General features: G+C 27.3%; 1 protein-coding gene across 2 annotated transcripts in view; it reads right to left on the bottom strand.

The window, feature by feature from the left end:
- Nucleotides 1–14621, bottom strand: part of LOC107453216 (uncharacterized) — a 144603-nt gene extending 129982 nt beyond the window's left edge. For both annotated transcript variants that reach the window (XM_016069948.4, XM_016069949.4), the window contains exon 1: nt 14268–14621. The gene's annotated coding sequence lies outside the window, so the exon portion shown is untranslated. The remainder of the gene's footprint in view (nt 1–14267) is intronic.
- Between the last annotated feature and the right edge of the window lie 5533 nt (nt 14622–20154).

The raw sequence follows: 20154 nt of genomic DNA, 5'->3' as shown, positions 1-20154 counted from the left end.
TTTTATTTTATATTTTATAACCGTTGTAGAACAGCTCACCCAATTTTTGGGTTTACGACTACTAATGTTCAACTCCGTAGCCTTTTAATTTTGAGCCCAATCCAGAAGACAATGGAACTCTTGGATCAAGTATTGGGAGAAATTTGCCTTTGTGGAGGACTTTTTGATGGAACGAACCCGCATTTGCGTTACATGGAGAGGACGATCACGAGAACCTCCCATGGTCAGCCTGACTGTAAGGAGACTTTAACCCATGATCCGTCTACCACTGAGGATATTTCACGTCAGCATTGTGATTGGTACAAGCTGGATGCGGAATTCGTATCGACCAGCCATTGCCGGGATCGACCCCCGGTGCACCTCATTTGAAGGTGAGCAATCCATCCCCTGAGCCATCGCAGCTCACGTATTTGTTACGGTATAAACTGCGACTATTTGTTTGAAGTCCGATTAAGTAAGTATTGTCCTTACAAAAAGTTCAGAAATGTTTACGTGAAGATTACGAACAATGCCGACTCTTATATTGTGTATAAATAGTTTTCTTTATTTTATTTTTTAATCGTCGTTGAACAGTTGACCGAATTTTAAGTACTCGGCAACCAAAGTTCTACCCCATAGCCTTGTAATTTTGAACTCAGGTAGTCTTCGTGGAGGACTTTTTGAGGGAGCAAACGAACGTTTGCGTTACATGGAGTGGAAAAACATGAAAACCTCCCGAGATTAGCCTGGTGGCCAGAGGACTATAACCAATGATCTGTTACCCACTGAGGATACTTTTCGACAGCACTGTAGTCACTGCGAGCCGGGAGTGGAATCGACCAGCCATGGCAAGGATTCGAACCTAGTTCACCTCATTAGGAGGTGAGTGATAAATCCTCTGAGCCACCACGGCTCCATATAAATAGTTACACAAAATACTGAATCAAAGGTAATATTATAGTTTTTAAAAGCTACAATCATTTAAAATTAAAAACAAAGCATCATTAGGTGCATGTGCCTCCCAATGAGGTGGCCCAGGTTTGAATCCTAGTCTTGGTTGGTTGATAAGATTTCTGTTCCTGGTTCACTCCGACCACAGTGCTGAAGTAAAAAAAACCGTAATGGTGGAAGGATCATAGACTGGAATCTTCTGGCCGTCAGGCTAACCGCGCGTTGTTTTGCCTCTCCATGTAACACACATTACATAATGTGGATTAGATTTAAGAAACACTTATCCGTAAGCATGTCCCAATAATTGATCCAGGAGTCCCTTTGTCTTCTGCATCGCACTCAAAATTACAAGACAACGGAGTTGAACATTGATAGTAGTAAACTCCGAATTGAGCCAGCTGTTACACGTCTGCTACATAATAAATTAAAAACAAATAAGATTGTTTTACTTTTTAATTTTAAGTTGTATTTGAAAGAAACCTTCATTCAAAATCCGTGAATCAAATTACAAATTACTTACAGCAACCAATAGCAAATAAAAAATTCTCTTTTTTAATTTCTCAGCTTTAAAACTATTGCGGTGTGAATTAAAATGCATATATAAATATATATATATATATATATATATATATATATATATATATATATATATATATATATATATATATATATATATATATATATATATATATATATATATATATATATGTCTCTCACGTAACATTTCAAAGTATAGCGCATCCAAACAAAATACTTCAACTGAGTATTATATTAAAGTTTTGTCTCAAGAATTGTATGTCTTTGGAATTTAAGTAATTAGTTCTTGCATCTTACCCTTATCTAGCTTTAATTAAATCTTAGAACTCTGGAAATACCAATTAATTGCCAAGGGAGCATCGAGTCCACTTTAAGTGTCATTTGTTAAATCTGTCAGAACACACGTACTGCAATACTAATAGTATTGCAGCGATGAACATGGCAATTTAAAGCAGGCCATATCGGACATTTAAATTTCTAAGCGAGTGAAAATAGTGGCTTTTAACTAGGAAAGGAAACATAACTGACAGCAAATATATTGAAAGATTTGGAAAATGACAGAAACTGTTCATTAAATATTTCCATTCAACGTAGATTAAAAGCTTTTATTACGCGATATAAAATATTCAATAAAATGGATGAGATCTGTAAAAGCGAATGGATCTTATTTTGGTTTCGATGACTTATAATTTTATAAACCATAAAAATTACGTATCATTTATTAATATTCTATGACTATGTTATTTTTATTTCCCATGAATTTTGATTTTGAAAATACTTGACATTATATTTTATCAAAACTGTTAGTATGACAAATATAGAAAAAAAAATAGTCCAATATATTTTCTTAAAAAAAAGTACGAAGCACAAGGAAAAAATTACCAGTGAAAAATGTATTTACTTTCAATAAATGTATTTTTCTATTTTATTTATTTATATTTTTGTCTCCCGAAATATACCTAATATTTTGTCAAAACTATAGCGGGCATGTCAAAAGCCTGATTTCGTCAGAGTCACTGTTTAATCAAAGTATGTACGTTTTCATGTCAGATTCCGTATTTTAAATTATCGATTTTAATTAATTAGCATATTTGAGGTAGGCCTCTTCAACCATTAAGATTGCATATTGCCACTCTATAATCCAGTTATTAGGTCAATAGTTATTAAATTGTTCTATTTTTTACGCACTGCACAAGGCTTATAATGAGTATTTAAACTAAAATTGCGTTTCATAGCTTATCATTGCATAAAATTAATGTATATATATTGCGTATGTTGTACATTAGTAATGTAAAAATATTATTTGATATTGCACCAGCTCGAACTGCAGCACCCTGTTCGAAACTTTAAAACATCAGCAATAATTAAAATTTTGAACAATTGCTAATTGCAACTACATAAATATATTATAATTCAGTTCATAGGAGCGTAACTACTATCGATACAGTGAAAAAAAAATATGGTCAAAATACCAGAATATCATAATATTTACCGAACTTACCCGAGTTCCTGGCACTATAGGAATCCCAAAATCATGGGTAATTTTTACCGAAACGTTTGGTAATGATTTTGGTAAAATTAACGATAAAATATATTTTTATAATTTGAGATAAAATTTGTTGATAGAGTAGTTGTTGAGGTAAAATTTGATAATTTTATCATTCTACGGTAGAGAATGGCATAAAAACCCTTATTCGGTAAAAATTGCCTATTGTGATGTGTGGTGCATAGAGAGGAATTAAAATAACCGGCTAGCTAACTTTTTATTTTATAGGATACAACATGACTATAGTTAGCACTCATCACATTCACAAACATAATATATAAAACATATATGAAGAAGTAAAAAATAAGGAGCTCTGCATGGCTAGCTTTCTACCAGTCGTTCACACTCTCTCACTGTCTGAGTTTTTCTTCTAGCTTTTCGCTAGGGGGCGTTGCTAGTTCCAGTTTCTCCACACAATCAGTTTAGTTATTTTTACTATATGAGTTGTTATCTATAGATTTTAAGACCAGAATTTTCCGGAAACCGTTACCATATGAACGGAAAAATTACCAAATGAATGCTTTGAATACCGTATAATTTGGTTTTTCATCAAAGAATTATTTTTTTTTAACCGGAAATGTTATTGTTATACAAAACGGTAATTTTACCAAAATTTATTTCTCCAAAAATTTTTAATGTACCAAAATTATAATTTCATTTTGAATTCACATCGGTGTTAACATGACAATGGTCTAGAATAATTTTTGAATAAAACATTTAACAATTCCTGATAAAAAATTATTGTTAAAAATTGTAAGGTAATTTTCAAAGCTCTAAATATGGTAATAACAGAAGTTGTCTCAGTCTACAGATGTAAATTAACATCACTGTAAGAACAAGCAATTTTATAAATGAATATATATTTAAATTATTAGATATTCAGTTTTATTATACATTTATTCATTGCAGACAGTTTTGATTCTCTCACAAATACTTTAGAAAATCATTTTGAACTTTCCTTTATGAAATTCTCCATATCTTGTATAGGAATAAAATTTTATTTTTTTATTAATTCACTTTTATTAGATCGCAATTTATTTATTTAAAGAAAGTATAAGTTGCCTATATCAAGTTATAATTTATAATTTGTTGCTAATCAACATTAATTATTAATCTGATGATAATCAATCTGATGATGATCAATTATCAATCTGATGATGATCAATTATCAATCTGATGAAAATAAATTTAAAATTAATTTTTTTTATGATTATTCCAGCGAATTATGTCATACTTTGTGATAAAAAAAGGAAAAACTAATTAAAGTTTCTTCGAAATACATGAAATTTTAAAAATTATCTTTTCTAATGAATCTAGGCTAATTCTAATACCGCCTCTAAGTCTTTGGATTGCCCTTAATATACAGCAAAAATAAATTATTCCGGATAAACTGCTATAACATGTTTGACCTTGATTAGACGTTTAGGAAAAGAGGCGTTTTCGTGAAATCAATTTATATCCTGGATACCTAATGAAGCTTTACTACAGGAAAATGGGATGAGGAATGTGATTAACGATGACAGACTTAATTACAAGAGATAGCCATTATCCACTTCAATGATTGGTCATGTATTCCAGATTCCAGGGTACTCATTGGTCTGAAGCTACGACTAAAGGCATAGGAATGTTTCTTTGAGAAGTAAAGTATTCCCCTTTATCATATTTATCTTTTCCTATTTATCATATTATACATTACTCCTGATTCTACACATATATTAACAATTATCAGATATATTAAGCTCCAGAATTAAATATTTTATATTTAAACTCATTATGAGCGATGTCCTTCTCCAAGGCTAAACATTATAAATTAAATAAACGGCAATGCTTAGTTAAGAATGTATTAAAAGTGATTAAAGTGTCTGGAAGTTTTTCCTAACAAAATAACTGATTTTTTTCATGCAAAATATGTTAGGACCTGCTTTATTCTTAGTAATTTGACACCAAGTATAAGAAAATGCTTAGAAAACGTCGAATGTTAAAATTAAATATTGAAACAAACTCGCTGAAATCAGAACATAATACGCTCATTTTATAAAATAGAACAATCTGAAAGCTTATGTCTTTTGCATTAAGTTTTAATTCAAAGTTTTGTTTTTAAATCTGTTTTTCTCAATTACGTATTTTTACTTTGTACGCAAGATTTTATGACTTATAATAAGTTTATGAAGTTAAAATTTGGAATTAGTTAGAGTATAACATGTTTAAATGATTAATTTTTTAATATTTAACATTTTTGGAGTCAACAAAATTTTTTCAAGAAAATCTCAAACAATATTTTTCATAACTTTAAAATATAAAAGTTATTTTTCAAATTCTTCGAGCTCGAATGGTTTTCAAAATTAATAATTACTAATAATTAATAATAACTAATAATTTTTATAACGACTTTTACCATATACGCAAGCAGTCATCTTTAGCAAGATGTTAAAAAAAATTAGCTTATAAAAAAATCTTTTCATTTTTTCTTAAACAGGTTTAAAATAAAGTCCTGTAAAAATTTTTAGTGAAGTTATGAAAAGTAATAATTAACACATTCATTGAACTTTCCTTGATAAAATAAAAACCATCTAGACAATATATTTGAAAAATTAAAAGAAAAATAATTAAAATATGCTGTACTAGCATATAAATATTTTTCGCAATTTCTTTTTATTTGAGCACATTGCGTATAAAGTTATACATATTTCATTGTAACCAGAATATATTTTATTTAAAAGGAATTCCTTATCATTAACTGCTGAGCCGAGATTAATAGAACAACCGCCCAACATCCGATGGATATTTTTAATAGAATTTATCAAGAATAATTTTAATAGAATTTATTATGTATCACAAGAAAGTATGGAAAGATGTAAAGGTATAGTAGAATTTTTCTTACGTAACTAAAGATTTATAATTTTGCATATACGTATTAAAATGTAAATATGTAAATTAATTTCAATATTATTTTTAAAAAAATTAAAATTCTAGTAATAAACCGATATCAAAAAATATTTGTATCATTTAGATTCCACTTTTCAATTTAACAAATAATGTTCGTTTTTTTCTTTTTTTCGAATTATTTTTTGTAATTTTTAGAAATAATACTAAATATTTTTATGATATAAAAATAAAGTTGTAATTTAATTATTTTATCAATAGTTGACTAAAAAAGAAATTATTTGTAATATGTTTTAAATTAAGATTTAAAAGATCTGCGAGAATTAAAACATAAAAAATGAGGTGAGTTAAAATATAAACAGCATAAAAATTTAAAAGCTGGAAAAGAATTTATCACGCTTCTATTACAAGTTTGAGAAGAAGACTTAAATAATAAGTGATGAAAAAATAATTCGTAAAATGATTTTACTTTAATAATCATAAATGAGTTTCTAAAAAAAAGATTTTGTAAAGATTTTTCTAAACGCAGTCACTGAAATCATTCTTTGCCATGGAAGAAGCCGGAGGTGTTGCTCATTTTACGTTGCCTGGTGAGCAACTTGTCACAAAGTAGCGGAGGCGAGCAACATTACCCCCGAAGTATTGCCACAGATTCGCGTTCATAAGGTGGGCCACTTTCCACATCACACAAAGCAGAGGATAACACACAAGGAGAAGCATCCATGCCCTGAGCGGTATTTGAACCCACACCTGTTGGCCTCATAATCATCAGGTGGACGAACCGCTCGGCCTCCTGGCCAGCATTTTTTCATAAAGAAAAACATTATAATATAAGTATTAGTAAGAATAACGTGCCTAACAATAAGAGTTAAAAAAGTTTTGCAACCATTACAAGGTTCCAATTTAAACTCTGTTATCGTGTTTTTGAACTTTCTTACACGGTACTATGCGTTATGCAAAAACACAGGAACTAATGACTAAAGCTAAGATCTGGTGGCAACAATTTTCTATGTTGATATTCGTCAGAACACGCAAAAAGTGTTTCCATTAACCACTTGTTGGAATTAAACATTTTCATCGTTAACTGTCGTGCTATTGACATTTTCACTAGAAAAATCAATTCAAGATATTAGAGAGGTCTGACATCCTCCCTCAGGAACCAACAAAACCAGTAAAAGACTTAAAGAAGCTGCAAGTGATGCTATGTGAACTTTCAATAGTATATGTTGCACAAAATCACAAGAACTGATAACTAAATAAGGATCTAGTGGCAATAATTTTCCCTCTTCAAATACCAACTGTAATAAAGAGCAGAAGGTTATTCGCTCAATTCCGCAATATTATGGTTCTAATCGATCTAAAACACTGTTCAATTTAATACTTTAAATTAAAATAACACAGTAGTTTGACATAGAGACCAACTTTTAACCTAGTGCCTGACGCAGTATAGCCATTTCTGGCTCTTGTGCCAATAAAATTCAACTAACCAACTAATACTTTAAAAATAGGGTTATAAATTTGTACCAGTTACGTTATATGTTCTACGTTAATTCTATTATATTCCTTATTCTACATTCTGATTTATTTATGAAACCTGGTTTTTATAAACGCACAAAAATTATTCAATATTACATAAAATAGAACAAAAATATTGTCAAATCGTAAATTGCTGGTATTTTGCATTGTATTTATATTTTGATGTTCACTTTCAACAAAATTCACTTTTAACAAAAAAGTAGACTTTTTGTAACTGAGAGCTTACTATCGATTAAAATTTGAAAACTAAAATTTTACTTTAAAAATATTCTTTACGCTGTTAAAAATTATCTGCATCATTGGCATTTTTTTCTAAATTAAAATCAATATCATTTTAAGTACAAAATATGAATATTATTACTTTTCTAATACATTTTTTCAATTATAATACCTTAAAAATATGTTTTTATAAAATCAATTCTTTTTAAGTATTAGTGATAAAAATGTTCACAATAATTGAGCAAACAAAAATTACAGTTGTATGAAACTTCGATTATAATCCATCAGTATAAATTATCCAAATTGAATTTTATTTTCAATTGTTTCAGGTGACGTAATATTCATTTACTAAATAAGTTAGAAGGAAAGCCAATTATCCTTAGCATTCAAAACAAACATAACACAGCATCAACAGAACAAAACATGCATCTGCATTTAATAAACTTGAGACCCGTTTAACGTATGTCATCTAATAATAAAACATCTATAATTTATCATCTAATTAGCTTACTTCCGGATAGAATACAACAAATATGGCTACAAACAAAATAATTAATGCTGAAAATACCATTTGAAATGTTCCAGCTCGTTTATATGAAGTTTCTATATTAATAAAATATTTATGGAGTAATAATTTAATACAAGCAGCTGCGGTAATTCTTTTTTATGACTGAGAGTTCGAAAATCTGTTTAATTAGGTTTCATATGACATATATCTGTTTTGCTCACGGATGATTTATTATTACAATAAAAAATATTGAAGAATGTAAAAATCACTGTTGTAGGTAATATCTTTTCACTACTGATTGAATGATTAATTGTATTAGCTATCTACATTTAAAGTCGAAAATTTTTTATATCAAATTATTCTTCACGTAATTAAATGAAGATCTTTTGCTAGTAAAATATTTATAAAGTTGCAAATAAATACTAGTAGCTTTGTTTTTTTTATTTTATTAATAACCCCCTGATTGTTAAAAAAAACTGTTTCAGATCAGATTTGATTTTACACTTAGACAATTTTTTATTACAATAAAACTTTCAAACAATACAAAATATTAATGAATATAGAAATGCATACCATTCCGCTGAACGTAATACCTTTTTCGACACTACTTAAACTAAACACTTTTTAGCAATCAAAATTTGAAGTGAAAAAGTTTTCTTTTCAAATTATTCTTAGCGCTATTAAAAATCACTTATATTCCGAGTGAGGGTAAAAGTTAAATTTAACTAAAGGCGTCATATATTTCTTTATTGCAATAAAAAATATTGAACAATATTTGATGAATTTAATTACATTGATGAATCTGAAAACGCATTCTATTGAGCGTAATGCTTTTTTAATACTACTTGAATGAACAAATTGCGCAATTAAATTAAAAAAAGTTTTAATTTAATTGCGCAATTAAAAATTACTTACATTAAAAGATTAAGTCTTACTAGAGACCTTATTACAATAAAAATTACGAATATTACAAAATATTGATGAATCTAAAGTTGCATAGTTTTGCATTAAACGCATTACATTTCTTGCTACTGCTTGAAAGAACAATTTTACTAGCATTACTTCAGTAGCAATTTTATTAGCACTCAAATTTGAAGCAGGAATAAATTTATTTAAAATTATTCAGAAAGCTATTAAAAATTACTTTCATTCAGAGTAAAGGCAATAGTAAATATTTACTTAAGGATTCATATATTTTCTTAATTTAAATAAATATCATCAAAATTATATGAAGTCAATGCTTTATTCATGAATTTCTAGAATGCGATAATATAAAATATTGCATTTGTCTAATTCATATTTTCTCAAATTATATCTAAAAGTGTCCATGATAGTTATAAAGGAAGCAAACTTTAGATATACTATAAAATTAGCATTGTTCTTCAATAAAATAAATCATATGATTGTAAATTTATCTCTAAACTTCCCAGGTGAGTGAGATAATACAAATTTACTTAACAAGCTTCAAGAACAGCCAATTATATTTTAGAACTCTTTTCCAAAGCAGTGTCGAGAAAATAAAACAATTGTAATTTAGATTACAGATTCTACTCCATATATAGAACACATCATTATTTAACATCTAATTAGTTTACTTTTTGAAATCATACGCGGAAATAATTAATAATGGAAACACTTGAAATATTTTAGCCCGGATGAGTGAAGTTTCCGTTTCAATAAAATATTTATAGAGTTGTAAATAAACACGAGCAGATAATTCCCTTTGAGACATAGCAGAGAGATATCTTTGAAGTAAAAGAAGAAGCCCCCCGTATTGTTGGGATTAGTTCTGCTGTGAGATGTAGAACGTTCGAAGTAGAAGAAGGGTGAAACGGAGAATCGGATCAGAAGGAGAAAAGAATTGATTCTTCCGGAGTTCAGAGGATTAAATTGCTCAGCAACCAGTTCTGTAAATGGTATTTCACCTGTAAGACTTGTTCTTGTTTCGATAAATAACCTTAAGAATGACTTAAGGGAAGAAATGTTTCTTCTTGAAATAAGACTGCAGCATTGGGAACTATTATGGCGTAAAAATGGAAGAGATTTATACTGAAAAATAGCCCTTGATATGGCTATTCGGATAAGATCAGCTCGTTCTCTAACGTTTCGTAATACAATTCTTTAAAGCCTAGATTTAAAATATATATATATATATATATATATATATATATATATATATATATATATATATATATATATTTGTTTTACAAATATTTATGTCTGAGCAATCTGTATATCTGTATCTTCAGTGTTTTACGTCCAACGTTGCATCGAATAATACATTCTTAAAAGGGGAACAAAAAGGACAAAAATGATACCGAAATACTACTTTATCTATAAAGAATTAGTAATACTAAGTATTATACGATTGAAGAGTGCTTATTAAACTAGTTAAAAATAACTAAACTTTACTAGTTAAAAATAACTATTAAAAATAAGCTATTTATTTACAGTATTAAATTTTTCGTATATATATATATATATATATATATATATATTATTAAGTTCTGTTATTTGTAAAGTGCTCAAAGACTTGTTGAAAAATATTAACAATTAATATGTATTATTCTTAATGCAGAACATATTTAAATCAATCCATAAGTGATCATACGATCAACATCATACAGAATAACATTAACTTAACAAAACACTCAGTAAACATAAGACATTTAAAGCAAACCCAAATAAGTAAAAGCTTAATTTACTAATAATATGATAATGTTGAACCAGATTAATATAACTATTGATTAATAATGTTTAACTATATATAATATAATATATAGTTAAACTATATGTTTAACTATATTTAATGTAACTATTTATTAATATTGTTTAACTAGAATAAGAGCCCAACAAGTAAGCCATGAAACGAATAATTTGCATTTTTCATAACCAAAGCATCTATCTCTCAAATTTCATTCTGAAAAGTTTTACCATACTATGAAAATTTATGTTTTTAGAAGTAGTTTTATATTTTTCATGTAAACTTCAAAGTAAAAGAAGTGAATTTTCTAAAACAGGAATAAAAATTATTTTGCATATTTTCATAGTAAAAATAAATATTTTTCATGAAAATAAATAGCATTTTCCTATATACTAGTATTTGCATAACTATCAAACCCTTTTTTTTCTTCAAACAAAAATTACTGAAAAATTATAAACAGTTTTAATATAAATGAGAATTTCGTAATGCATTTATTAAAATATTTCGTTTTCATCTACATATGTTCTAAAGTATATCCCTTTGAAATGTTTTCTAAATAAAAACATTTGTAATGAAAATATTTTATAAATGAAAATATTTGTGAAGGAAACATTTCATTTGAATAATGAAGTCACTAATTGATATGATATAATATTTGATAAAAATTAAACTACGTCTTGTAAAAATCAAATATTTATCCTTATTTTCCACTGCGTTTAATTCTGATAAATTTTTTATGATTATTTGTAGCTGTGTTACCAACAACATTAAAACTATTTTAATAAGGGATTCCGAAATTTTTCCGGTTATAGAAAAATAAATGATCGAACTTTTTTCGGCGGAACTTCGACTTTGTACATATTAAAATACATATAAATAATTGCAAGCTTATTATTCAAAAATAAATATGAGGAAAGGAATTTTTTTCATAGTTTTGTTCATTTGCAGTTTTAAATTAGGTTTAATATTCGACAGTTGAATTCCCAATCCTGGAGCTATATCTAATTTAGTTTAAAATTTGTTTCAGGTGTCAATACATAAGCTTAAAAGGAAATAAATTAGCCGAATTTTGATTTTTGGTGAAATAAAAGATAAAAAAGAGTTTTTATAACCGTTGAAAATAGTATCCAGAGAAACATATTTCCTTATTAATGAATATTTTATTTAGATTTGAAAAGTCGAATTGGAAATACCAGTGCAGGTTTACCAGTTATTAAATATATTGTTAATAGATAAATGAAAATTGAAAAATGAAATTCTGTTTCGCTTTTATTGGCATTTTAATTTAATTTTATACAGTGAAATGAAATTTCGAAAAAAAAATTATAGGTTATTAATAAATAATATACATCTCTTATTACTAATAATATAGATTTCAAAAATTATTACCGTGTAATAAAAAAGTACTTTTTTTCGGAACCCTATTTTTGCTCTAACGGAACACCAGTTGGGAACCACCCTGAGAGGAGATTCTTGACCCTGATCGTTTCGCTTACCACATAGAGTGATTTTTGTTCCTTGATGTCAAATTAGGTGTTATATCTGAATTAAAATACATTTAGTTAAAATATACCAAGACATCCATGATCCATTGGGTTAGAAATTAAACCTGTTCATTTAGCTCTACAGCAATTGCAACTTTATTTGCATTGTTTTTTAATTCATTTCTAAATTTTTAGTAGTTTAAAATAAAAAAAAGGAAATTATTATGTTATAAATATTACTTTTCCGCATTACATATTTTCACAAATTCCTTGTAATGCTTCACAATTTTGAATTCATTGCCTTAATTTCTTTACTGTTTAATGAATGCACATTAGTTAATAAGTTTGGGTAACAAATTAACGATGTGTATCCTAAAATGTTGCAATAAATTAGCATTATAACTACGAAACACTTCTTTTAGTTTAAAGCCTTTAAGCTAAAATAAAAATCAAAATTAAAAATATAATAATAACAGGGAATACTATGTAAGAAATTATTATAAATAAGCAATACATTTGAGATTAAATTGGGGAAGAAGAAATGCATTACAAGCAAACAATATTTTCGTAACTCATACTAATTTTCTAATTTTATATTAATATTAATTGTGGATCTTCATGTGAGAAAACATGATCATACAATCTTACTTTCTGGCCAATAATATATATATATATATATATATATATATATATATATATATATATATATATATATATATATATATATATATATATATATATATATATATATATATATATATATATATATATATATATATATATATATATATATATATATATATATATATATATATATATATATATATATATATATATATATATATATAATAATAAATGCAGAGACAGAAAGTTTACTTTCTCAAAACATTTTGAACATTAGTTGTTTAATTGTTTAAAAGAATATTATTACTTTTGTTTAGTTGATATGATTCAAATCAATTAAAAAAATATTGCAATAATGTAACTCTGAGTTTACCTCATATATAATTAGTAATTTTGTCATATTCGTATGTCATTATATGGGTTAAATAAATTGAAAATTAAATATTGTTAAGCGATTTCATATGGTTTGGAGTAATTATCAGTTACTGTATGAATGACTTGAATAATTAAGATATAATACTTGGTTGAAAATCACTAATTAGAAAATTAATTAATGCTTCTATGTTTCGAATACTGAATATTGTAATTCGCAATTCTGTGGTATATGACTAATCTTTTCAAAAAGCTAAACACACTGTGCTTTTAAAAGTAATCAAATAATAAAGCAATAGTAAAAAACATAAAAAAACTTTCCTTTTGAGATAAATATTAAATAAAACTAAAAACATTCCCTTTAAATAATAATTATATTTACAACAAAATTCTGCGTTAGACGATTTAAAAAATATCGAAGCATGAAAACGTGTTTAAGCAGGTTTACACAACAGGTATAATAAACTGAGCCGATATAATCGACCAGACTACCATAGAATTTCATAATTTAGAGTAATAAATAACTCTATTTCATAATCACATATTTTGTTTCGTTTTATTCCATTCTTAACCATTGAAAAAAATTGTCACTAATAATTAATTAAGTAAAAACGAAAATAAGCATAAATCGTAAAAAAAATAATTTAAATTTTTCATTCATTAGTTATATTTCATAGTTTATAATCAGTAATATATCTTGCTTTTATAAAATATATGTTTACTAATAACGCTAAATCTTTCCAATTAAACTAATTCAAATAACAATATAATTCGCTTTTGGGAAGAAGCATATCTTTTCATAATAAAAATAACACAAAATATCAATTTTAACATCACGAGAAATTAGCAATTCAATATATAAATACAAATAATTATTGTAGGTAAAGTTTCTAAAATATTTCAAAAAACAAATCTCGAACTTACCAGATAAAACTTAAAACTTCATTCGAAGTGCTTCAAAAAACTCTCCCACAGTTTTCATTTCACACAACTTCTCCCAATTCAATAAATCTCCTCATTCAGTCTTTCGATCCAAAGATCTTTAATACAGTTTAATGGGAGATAGTACATCAGTCTCACACCGAGGAAAACAAATGGCAAAATAATAAAAAATAAAAACTTATGTTCTCTTCTAAATTCTAGTTCGTCCTTTATAAGCTGCATTGAAAAGCAACCGGCCTATTCGGCTGCATACCGATGGACTGGATCAGTAAAAGGCCTGCATGGACCGGGGAGTTGTGAAAGAGAGGGCGCACGCGCTATAACCCATCCTTTTCTGGAGTATCTTTTCTCTCCGCATCTTTCCAGAGATAGGTGATGGATTTCTTTGGGAATATTCTTGCTCGCGAATAAAAGGAACTTGTCTTTATTCTTTGAAAATATTCACGTCGCACTAACTTTTAGTCTTATTAAAAGTGTGTGGTTTAAAGCTCTGGTTCTTAAATGTTTAAGCAGATAGTTATTGTAGCTATAAACTGCAGATTGCTTTTAAAGCTTTAAGATTTTAAAATATCGTGTTTGAAAATAACGTTTATCAAAGAGACTACTGCGTTCTTAAGAATTGACATTACAATAAATGTAATTTAAAAATCATCTTTATATTGCCACATCAATTCGGGAGTATTTTTTCTCTCTTCATGTGATAGATAAATCATGAATTGTTTTTTGTGAAGAGATGTACTTTTTTATTAATTAAACAATACCATAGAATACCATAAAAATATACTTAGAATGCAATAACACATAATAGTTAGAATACCTTTACTCACTAACATTTAGTCTTATTAAATGCAATTTAAAGATTTAGCTCTTATATTATTTATCATTACGTTTTAAGTGTTGAAAGCTCGAATTGCACTTTAAAAGACTAATGATTCATTGTCAAATATTTTTCCTTAATTCCAATATCACATATATTATTGCGATTTAAATATAAACTATTCCATAAATTAAGTTTAAACATCGATTTTTATAACTACACGTACATAAAGTTTAGAGTACCCTTTTTTGGCATATTTTCAGAGATAGATTTTGAATTTCTTTGGAAATATTCTTGCTAGAAAGGGAAAAAAATCTTGTATTCCTTATTCGAAAATATTCGTGTCACATTAACAGTTTTGTAAGATTGTGTAGTTAGAAGTTTTACTCCTTGTTTAATTGTGTGTGCAGTTTTTGTAGCTTTAAAGCACAAACTGGTTTTAATTCTAAAAGTTTATGATACTTGACCTTTTGATTAATTTCACCGAAATAAATTAGATTCTAAGTTTTGAAAATAAATAACACGATAAATTGAGTTTAAAAATCATCTCTTTAAGCCACCACAATTAAGTTTATCTTTTTTCCTCTGCATCTTTCTAGAGATTTGGTGCAGGATTTCTTAAGAAATATTCTTTCTCGAAAACAAAGAAAAAATACATATATTTTTCTTAAATTTCAATGTATATTGTATATGAAAATAAAATTAAATGAAAATGTATTTAAAACTTGTTTTACCATATTTAAATTGTTTATTGTTTTCAAAAATATTGATGCCTAAAATTATCTTTGAAAAAATGAGGTACATAAATACTTGAGAAAAACCCATCTGTTTCTGGAAATTTGTTCGAAAGATATATTTAAAATAAAAAGTTGTTTTTATGGATTCATCTGACTGATGCCTAGCTTTAGTATTATATTAACATATGGGGACTACTTAAGAATGCATTATGAATGCGAGAGGTAGTTAGCTATAAATATTTATTACATATATCTACAACTTTCGAATTTACATCTTAGTATCGAAAATTTTATTCCTTAAATTTAAAAAAAAATCAGAATTATTGTCACATCTAAACACTTTTAAATACTTCAGCGCATGGGTTAGTTAATTATTGATCTCAACATCCAAATTTGTAGATAATCCTCTGTATATGTTGGGAAGTGTTTATTTTTTGATAAACATATGAATAGGGGGAAACTTATGTCGTATGGATAAGCAACAAAATTCTACTTCTATCTGAATTTAGTGAGAGTACTAAAGACAGAGCTAAAGGTTAAAGTTTATTTAACCTGGGTTGTGAGTAAAGAGTGTGTTTTCCTCTTCTCTACTATTTCATACATCAATTTTAAATTACAGGTAGAATTAGCGGTATGAAATGATGAATATTGTTGAAATAAATAAAGTTTTATTTGGCAAAATTAAAAAAATTTTTTTCGTAATTTTGATATTTTAAGACACAAAAGGACATCTTAGGGCAGGGCATAAATATAATTTTATTAAATAGTTTCATAGATTATGTAATTAAATGTACATGCACAATGCTTTCGCTATTATTGCTTTCGAATTTTAAATTATTTTGTTAACGTATTGTTGTTTAATTATACTCAATACATACTCATTTATTTATTATTCTACAGTAGAAAAACAAACCGTTATTTTTTGATAATATTTTCAAGACTTTCAAAGTCCAACATCAATATTAGTACAATTCGTGCAGCAACTGCTGAATTAAAAATAACCTTTACAATTTGAATACCAGCAATTTTATAAATATTTGGTAATTCAGACATTCATCAATAAAATACCAATTTCCTTTGCAAAAAAACGCATATTGATGGTAATCGTCAATTGCAAATTAAAATTGTGCGTATTGATTTAGAAAGACATTTTTTCAGAGAAAAATAAAATTATTTTGAAATTGGTATAATTTTAAAAGTTAATAATGCAAGTTAATACTCTTTCAACTGTAGCTAAAAAGATTCTTCATGGATGCAAATATTTGCATTTTTAAGATGTTTGGTTATTATTTTTAACATACCATAAGGAAATAATGGACACAGCACACTTTCTAATTTTTCTGCAGTAAGAAAAACTACTGTAAATATAAATTTTTCACGAACGGAGTTAAGATTATTTTGTGCTACTTCTGTAGATAGTTTTTATAGTTAAAACTGTTGAAAAAGCAAAAGCAAATGTAAATGAATAAAAAACTCTAAGTAAATGTTTGCTTTCATTTGAATGAGTTTAAAGATGATATTTTTAATATTACTATGTATTACGTTTGCAGTATCGCAAAATATGAAAATAAATTAATCATTCTAATAAATTAATTCTAATAAATTCTAATAAATTAATTCCAATAAATTAATTCTAATAAATTCTAATAAATTAATTCTAATAAATTAATTCTAATAAATTCTAATTCAAATAAATTAATTCCAATAAATTCTAATTCTAATAAATTAATTCTAACATTCAGAAAAACTTTTTGCTAAAACAAATATTATATTAGGACTTAAGAGCATCTGAAAATTTATAAATATTTTTATAATTAATAGTTAAGTAATGGATCATTATATCATGTTTCTAGAAACGTTGCTTTTTATTGAGAAATAAATTTGAATTTATATAATAAATTTTCTTTAAGCTGCAGTGAGAAAAAAGTATAAAAAAATCTAACAGAATATGGTAAAACTTATTATGTTTCTGGCTCTATGGGAACACCAAATTGGGTGGTAATTTTTACTGAGGAGCTTTGGCAATGACTTTTTTTGTAAAATAAACAATAAAATATGGTTTTATTAAATTACTGCTTGGTGGGAAATTTTTTTATTTTGGTAGTTTTACCATGATACCTTACAGTGAGCATTGCATAAAAATCATTTATTCGATCATATTTACTTTTCCTTTTCGTATTTTTACTAAATGCATAGTAATAAGAATCGTAATTTTAGGAACCAGATTATCTGGTAAACCATTACTAAAAGAATAGAAAAATTATCAATTGAATAGTTTAAATACGTCATATGCTAATTTTATTACCGAAATTACGATTTTTTTTCTTAGAAATGCCGTTTGTGTAATAATTTTAAGTTTTGTAAAATTTGTACAGGTTTTTTTAATTAATTATTTGACTTTCTCCTATTCAATTTCGATTTAAGTAGAATTCTCGTACTAATTATTGTACACTAATTGTACTGCTTCATAGTACAATTAATTGTACTTAAACATGCCTTCAAAATAAAATACAGTTACACCAAAAAATAAATATTAAGTGATTTAACATTTTGACTTGATAGAAAGCTAAATCATTGAGAACCCTGAGATTGTTCTTTGCAATGAGACGGTTCCATCTGGGGGTAATCAGAGACAATGACACCCGATGTGTGTTGCTTTTGTCCAGTTTATTCCGTTGCTTTGTTTTGGTTGCTGTTACTGCAGAAAATCCCGCTTCACACAGATAGGTTGTCAGAAAGTTTTAATGGAACACAGATATTTTTATTTTGGGGTATAAGCCTAGAAATTAAAATTCAGTTTCAAAATTAAATGGGCTGTCCGGTACCATTTGATCCACGGACCGGAGGTTGGGGAACACCGCCCTAGCTCCCTGAGAAGTTTGTCGCAATTTTTATGCAATTCCCTGTAATATATAACTAATTAAAACATATATATTATGACAAAAATTTGAATAAAAATTCAATTTAAAAAAATCTGTTGCCTTAGGTGCAAAACTAATTTAAGATTTAAAATTATGATTATGCAAAATCAAGTATTCGTCTAAAAGCAAAAAAATAAAAAATATCCACTCTAATAAGCTGATAAATGAACTTATCATTTCCACAGAAGGAAACTTTTTTTTGTTTGAAGGGAGGAGGAAATTCCTTAATATTTAAGTATTTAAAGTTAATTAAAAAATAAGTTATAATTAAATAATATGCAATTTTCGGTTCGGATTAGTACTAAAATAGGAGGGTGAATATTTAATTGTAGCTGTACTGAACTCAGAAATCAATGCACGTTTCATTTTGTAAATGATAAATCAGATTTATTTCGTGTTTTCTTCCAGTCTTCTGAAGTTTCTATTTCATTACCGTAACGAAAATTCTACCAAGAGACATTGTTTTCGGTTGTCAAGCACGTAATGATGGTTGTCGGCATACTTTTGTTTTCTTTCTTACTTGACGCGGAAAACGTCAGTAAGTAATGGCATGATATTATTTCTCAGTAAGAATGCGTCAAGATTGTTGGAGAAAAACAAGTCACTAATCTCTAATTTCAGAGCAGAAACGAAAAGAAGAATTCTTCACAATATGTTATTGATGGATAAATATGTGCTTGCAGAAAAAAAAATTCGAATTATTTATAAGAAATGGAAGAAACAAAATCAATACGGTATGGATTATTTTTCAGCTATTCCTTTAAAATAGTGTTCCCCAACCTTTTTATCGCCGCGAACCTGTCAACGTTTGATAATTTTACCGCGGACCACTTGGGGGGAAGACGTCGATTGTTTATATTTTAGCTTATTTTGATTTATTAATTCTAATTTAATTGTACTTAAACATGCCTTCAAAATAAAATACAGTTACCCCAATAAACAGATGGTTTGACGAGGTGGAAAAAGACCTTAGGACTCTAAAAGTCCGAAACTGGAGACAAAGAGCTAGAGACAGACGACTTTGGAGGAAAATTGCTAGTGAGGCCATGATCCAACAAGGACTGTAATGCCAGGGAGTTAGTTACATCAAAGAATAAATGTAAAGTGATTTAACATTTTAACTTACTAGAACGCTAAATCAATGAGAATCGCCTGAGATTGTTTCTTTGCAATGAGACGGTTCCATCTGGGGGTAATCGGAGACAATGACACCCGATGTGTGTTGCTTTTGTCCAGTATATTCCGTTGCTTTGTTTTGGTTGCTGTTACTGCAGAAAACCCCGCTTCACACAGATACGTTGTCAGAAAATTTTTATGGAACACAGATATTTTCATTTTGAGGTATAAGCCTAGGAATTTAAATTCAGTTTCAAAATGAAATGGGTGGTCTGGTA

Source organism: Parasteatoda tepidariorum, chromosome 3 (assembly GCF_982258835.1).
Source record: "Parasteatoda tepidariorum strain Cologne lab strain chromosome 3, Ptep-v5.0, whole genome shotgun sequence".
NCBI lineage: Eukaryota > Metazoa > Arthropoda > Arachnida > Araneae > Theridiidae > Parasteatoda > Parasteatoda tepidariorum.
The sequence above is the reverse complement of the archived record's forward strand: the minus strand, read 5'-3'. Positions and strand labels throughout refer to the sequence as shown.